The sequence below is a fragment of the Vigna unguiculata genome, chromosome 8 (genome assembly GCF_037176805.1).
Source record: "Vigna unguiculata cultivar grain cowpea cultivar isolate G323 ecotype 2 chromosome 8, ASM3717680v1, whole genome shotgun sequence".
NCBI lineage: Eukaryota > Viridiplantae > Streptophyta > Magnoliopsida > Fabales > Fabaceae > Vigna > Vigna unguiculata.
Genome location: NC_140799.1, coordinates 13,128,598 through 13,135,424, shown reverse-complemented (window position 1 = coordinate 13,135,424; position 6,827 = coordinate 13,128,598). Strand labels below are relative to the sequence as shown.

The window sequence follows — 6,827 nt, the reverse complement described above, 5'->3', positions numbered from 1 at the left end:
ACTAAATCAAGCACCATAATTCTAACATGTTGCTCACATGGGTGTTTTACAGTTTGAGGAATATGAGGTTTAGGGAGAGATAGTCATTTTCATATATTTTATGTTCTATGTTTAATTTCTTGTATGCATACATTGAACTTTCATACATATTTGGTTATTTATATATGTGGTTTTAATTTTACACTTTGTACATTAAGTTTTTATATCGATCTCATTAAGTTAAAGTTTGGACCAGTTGAAAATAGATGTGTGTATACAGATCACCTTCACATAATTTTTCAAGCTACACATTTCATGATGAATCCATGTCATTTGGTTGTGTCAGAATTAGTGATCATTGTTGGTTTTAGTTGCGATTGATGCAATGAAAAACTGGTTTGGTTATACATATTGATACAATTAATGGACGAGACTTTTGGACTATGCTCGAGTAGTATAATGGCAATTTTGAACTCATAAAGTCTAACACATTTATAAGGTTGTAATGACATATATATTTGTGACCAGTGGAAGATTGTTAGTAATTTTGGGTCATGCATATATATGATACATAATTAAATGTGTTACAGCCATTATTTATAAAGCCAAATAATAAAGTGATCTGACTAAATTAAAGATTTGGTTAAAGGTATATGTCATGAAAATAAATATTGTGTAGAGATCATTTTGTAATTTCTAATTTGATGAGGGGCCAAATTAGAAATACTAAAACTTAAGTAATTCAGTTTATAAATGGTCGTGGTCCCCCTTCTGAGAGCACACAGAGTGAGTCATAACGTACTTTTCCTGTTCCTTTCTCCCTATCCCCATCAAGAGAGAAAACCAAAGGGAAATAAAGGTGCTGCTCTACAAAGGAAATTCACTGTATCATTAGTGCTCTAATATTATTGTTATGACCAATTCAGGGACGCTTGCATTTACTTTTTACAACATGATTATCAATATAGAATATTGCTTATAATTGATTATTAAAATCTATAATAGGATCATATTCTAGTTTATGCTTACACTTTACACACGATAATTTGAGATCAAATATGGAACCTATTATGTGAAAACTTAGGATTTCAGAAACGAGCTTCCGGCGGCGCAAAGCATGAGAATGAAAAAGGAAGTGCGAGCAAGAGTGTGAGTTTTTAGGGTTTTATGTTAAGATTTATATAACCGAATTTGAGGCCAACTTGCTCAATTATGATGCTGTTGTAAAATTTCTATCATTATTTAACTATCATACTTCTGTAGAGTATGCATCATAAAATTAGTATAAAATAAATAATAAAATTTCTCAATAAAAAAATTATCAATTTAGCCAAATAAATGTTTCTTTCCCACTATCCAGAAAATAATGTTCTACACTGCGTTGAATTGCAATGTGCGTTTACGATGCTCTAAGACTAATTAGGTTTTTCTGCTTTGTTGGCATTTGAGATTCCCATCCACCAAGAAATAATTGCATTAAACCAGTTAAAAAGTAAAATAAAAGTTTTTGATAAAAATAAAAACAAAGAAATAACAGTGGTATATATTTTAAGTTAATTTCCTTTAAATTCAAATTATTTACAGCTGTTGTATTTTTTAACTTATATTTTTTACACAGCAGTAAGTTTGAGTATAAATATTGCATGGCTGCCATTTGTATCCAAAAACCCTGAATCAGTTTCTGTCATTCACGTTAGGAAAGGACAATTCATTTTTGTTAATTATTTCAAAAAGACAGTGTCCGGGACAGCAATGCACTGATACTTTTGTTCCATGCCAATTTTGTCTTGTTTGAAAGAAGGTATCAGAAAAGCACATCAAAAATTCTATATATTAAGTACAGTTTATATATAAATTAACCCTGATATCGATGAATGAAGTGAAAACAAATAAATTGTGTATAGGAAAATGCTCGTCCTTTAATCCTTTATCAGATTGTTTTAATTAAATGAAATATCTCATCATCAAATTATTCATGTCTTATCATCGTACTGCATATACTTTAATATCAATAATTTTAAATTTATTATGAAACTTCTATTTGATTAATGTGATAATATTTTTTTAGTAAGTAAACTTTTTTCACGTTCTTCATTCACCATGTTGAACGATTGTGCACAAATGTTTTCTTATCAATACAGATCAATTACATTTCAAAATTATGGATATGAATTCACTCTTTAAAATATTACATATAAGAACTTTTATGACGGTTTTTAAGTGAAGTCATGCTTTAAAAAATTGAATTACTGGTCTTGTTTAATAAAAGATAATTAAGTAATTTTACAACTCTTTTACGACCACGAGTAACTGAGACGGTGGACCCTCGTATTCGGCTATATAAATCTAACCTAAATCGCTGAAACCTTACACTCTCGGTGCTCCCTTTCTTCTCCATTCTCATATATTTGCTGTCACCGGAAGTTCTCGTTGTAAGTTTTTTAATGCAATAGATTTTCATATTTTATGTCAGATTATTGTTTATAAAAAGGTTAAACATCTACATTTTATCTTTTTTTTAATGTTTCTCGATATATTTTTACATATTATAGCCACTTAAAGTTTCTTTTTTTATTTAACAGTAAGCATTATTATGTTTATCTTTAACAACTTCTTTCAAGATATATATCTAACTACATTAACCAAACATTTTATTTATTCACCTCATAAAATCAAGTAAATTAACATCATTATTCACAACTAATAGTTCCTATTATTCCATCTTCTAAACAATGTATTTTTGCAACCAGGTAAGAAAGAGATCCAACAAATGCAACAAGTATGTTATCTGAAGGCAAAGAAAAATGAATGGATGATGTTGTTAATCAAATGCACTATTTCATCTTTCACAGGACAGACATTACAATATACGAGGTTAGCATCTCAAAATTACTGCAACACAATGCTGCTCATGATTTATCTGTGTTTGACAGCATGCAACAGACCAATTTTGTTTGTTAATGATATTTGCTTATCAGTAAATCCTACTAATAATAACAAAACAAAATAGAACAATATTACAGACCAATTTTGTTCTTTATGTCTCGAGAGATTTCATGTGAAAAAATGAGAAACTTTCATTATTTTCTCGGTGATTTAAATTGAAAATTTATTATCATACAGTCACATTTTGACATTTTTGAGGTTACACTTTCTATTTTTATTTTTACTATTAGCAATAACTTGTAATAATACTTTACAGCTGTAAATAATTTGAATTTAAGAGAATATTATATTATTTTTTGTTTTGCTTTTCCATCCAAAACCTTTTTATTTTTTGTTAATTTTTAACTGGTTTAATGGAATTATTTTTGGGTGGATGGGAAATCCAAATACCAGGAAGGAAGAAAACCAAAACGCAGACGTTTGAATTCAAAGTGGCCTTTAGATCTTCAGACAAGTTGTTGATCAAAGGCTCTCTGCGAAGACAAGTTGATTTCATTAAGATTGAAGATGGCAATAATGTACAATTTTAAGGCTTTTGAGGTGTCAAGACATTTATCTATGAATATTTAGCGACAACAAGTTATGTGTGATTTAGATAGACGAATTTGGATTCTTTGTTGGGTTCTTTTGTGATGTTCCTCTACTGTGTTTTCATAATACACTGATTATCACTAATTTTGATGTTTTAAAATATATTAAAAAGATATTTAAAATACCAATACAGAGTATTTTTAATGTTCAATAAAGAACAGCACAAAAAAAATCAGTAGAGAATCTGAACTCAATTTAGACACAGGAAAAAAAGTCATATAAGTTGTTTTTCGTTTCATTTCAAAGATGTAATGAGATAAAAAGTTATATCAGTTGAGAGAATACGAAAAAGCAACTAAATCATGTTAAATATGGAGTGATTCTATGACTTTTATGTATTCTTTTATTAAATTTCTGGTGTGCTTTTTTATAATCTCAACATATATGTTTAAGTTAATGATATTTTCTTTTATACTCTGTTTTTTTATTTTACTAATGTGTTACTTATTGTGGGAGAGTTAAACAAACAACTTTCGTTATGATTAATATTACATGTATATGTGGAAACAATTGACACAATATATACTGTTGAAAAAAAATGAATAAAATTATTTAAGTGAAATAAAAAATCTAGGAATCCAACACTTTAAACAAGTACTGACGTCTAACCTTTCTTCTGTCTTTATTACACACGATACAGTTCAATCTTTTTAGTTATTCAATGGAAACAATAAATGATCTGAGCAGAAAAAATATTAATTAGGGTTCATAGCCCTATATCAGAGCAGCACCATGCATTGGTTAGAACTTTAAACGAAACATCCAAGGCAGTGACGGTGTATTATTGGAAACGACTAAAAACTTGACGAAAAGTGTGCCCAGTCTAATTCTTTCTTTTTATTTTCAGAAAACTTCTCTGATTTCTGAAGAAACTTGGTTGACCCAGCCATCTTAAACCAGTAATATCACACTCAGTTCTTTACAATGAATAAGAGAAACTATCGGTGAATTTTGTATGCATAGAACTGATATACATGATTGCATAAAACCTTCAATATGCATCCAGATTCTAACTCACAAATATTTCATTTTCATGTGCAAACACGACGCACAGATTCAGTAACTTTTATGAGTCAAAGAAAACTTTCCTTTTCTTTTTCCAACAATGCATTAGTTTTCTTTGTCTTAAATAATCAAGAAAACAATGACAACCCATCTCTTGAAAATAGAAAAAACTAATACAAGGAGAAACTAATATTCTCTCTTAATTCTTCTCTCAAAAAAAATAAAACAAAAGGAATAAGATGGGAGAGACTTTGGGATGATTTCCTAAGGAAACACTAGACTCCTTTTATAACATTAAAAGTAAGCCCCAAAGTAAGTTTCCATCGATGTGGGACTTCTTTTCTCACAATCTCCCACTTGAAGATTTTGATGAAATTAATCAAATCTTCACACCATGCTTTATTCTCTGCCTTCATGTTGCTTGTTCTTCTGATAGACTTCAGTAGGATCGAATCCACGTAGACTTTATTGACACATAATTCTGATCCTCCGAAACGCAATGCAACACCTGAGGTTCCTTCTAAGGACCTCTTGTCAATACTTCACTGCTTTCCACTAAACCCGCTATGAACCTACTAACCACTCTCACTGCTTGTGCAATGTCTGGTCTTGTACACATCATAGCATTCATAAGGCTTTCCACCACCGATGCACTCGATACTCGAGACTTCTCCATCCTCTCCGCTTCACTGCTAGGACTCGCACGTGAGGAACAATTGATAGAAAGTGGGGTCGAAATTGGCTTGCAATCTTTCATGTTGAAGCACCACAAGATTATCAGTAAGTATTTCTTCTGAGAAAGCCAAACCTTCCTATCTTTTTGTCTCGGTGAATTTGCATCCCTGAAATCCTTGTTTGCTGGTTCCAAGTCCTTCTTCTCATACTCCCTAGCCAATTATGCCTTCAATTCTTGGATTTGAACTTTGTTGGGGTCTACCTCCAACATGTCATCCATATACAACATCAATGGTCAAAACACTCAGTCTGTTGTAACCGAGGCTTATGAAGGAATCAAATCTCTGGTACAAACACCTGAGCTCTCTTTAAACCATACTGAGATTTGTTCAACCATGCAAACCAAGTTTTTTTGTTCTTTAACACCTTCTGGTTGGAGCATCATTTCATTTCTGCTTAACAATAACCTTGTGGATAGTGGGACCCACAGGTGGTACCCCTTCACATTGTTAGCATAACCCTAGCACTTAATTTTCCCCAATTTCAAGCTCTACTCGTGCTTTGGATTCCTTGAACTGGTAACAACACATTTGACTTCCTCTTGATGTAGTACACCCACAATCTCCTGGAGTAAACTTTGATTCTCCTAGTGATAATTCTGGTGATTCCCTTACATCAGAATAAACTAAGTCTTCTTGTGTTTTCCTTTTTCTTGGTAGTCAAACTAGCAATCTGCGATCTATGACTATGTTTGTTGGTTTACCACACAGTGCCCGCGCAGAGGTAAAACAACCTTTTTGTGCTCGAGTAAGAGATTACATTCTGCCTGGATTTGCAAACTTTGCTCTGACTAATACCCAAGTTTACGACGTCACATCAATATCGCTTGTTCTTGACTCGTCGATGCAATCATTGCATTAGCATCCTGCAACATATCTCCCAAAAGCACATACACATCTGTCATGATCTTCTGTGCTTTCATGACTTACCAGATCTCTCCTCTTCTTCACAGAATATCTTCGTCCTCTGAGGTATTTGCCATACAACCTTGTGAGATTAATGCCTCAGAGTTCTTTCCTCCATTCTTTAAATGCCAACAATCTTTCTTCACATGCCCTCTTTTGCCACAATGGTAGCATTTGAGATGCTGATGAAGGATTATCTTGTTTCTTTTTAGATTATTGAATATGGTGTGAGTTGATTAAGAAAACTAAGTGAAATCCCCACTGGACATTAAGATAGCAAGCTATCTAGATGTGAAGGTTCCTTTCACAAAGCTCAAAAGAAGAAGATGACGGATTGATTCAAAACAAAAAGGAAATGGAAAGCACATAAACCATAGAAAAACAAGAACAATTAAAGGAAGAAGAAAATATAAAATGGAAAGGAAAGAAATAGTAAAAATGTGAGAAGTACGCCACTACAAGGCTAGGCTAGAAGTCATGACAACCTTGAAGATGAGTGGATGTGTGCCGCCACTTGCTATGCAAGATAAGGCATAAAAGTATTCACTCCTAAGGGAGGAAACTCTCACAAATGGTTGAGACACAAGAGTGTTTTTACTTCAAAATGTGCAACCGCTTTTACATGTCTAGGAGCACCCCTTATATAGAAGAGTTTAGGGGCCTCTA

At 32.2% G+C, this 6,827-nt stretch overlaps 1 long non-coding RNA gene across 1 annotated transcript; it reads left to right on the top strand.

The window, feature by feature from the left end:
- Window positions 1-2,313: 2,313 nt before the first annotated feature.
- LOC114168566 (uncharacterized) lies at window positions 2,314-6,260 on the top strand. The gene is made up of 3 exons (XR_003600697.2): window positions 2,314-2,411; window positions 2,730-2,853; window positions 3,319-6,260. It is a non-coding gene; the product is annotated as an uncharacterized LOC114168566 (long non-coding RNA).
- The last annotated feature ends 567 nt before the right edge of the window (window positions 6,261-6,827 follow it).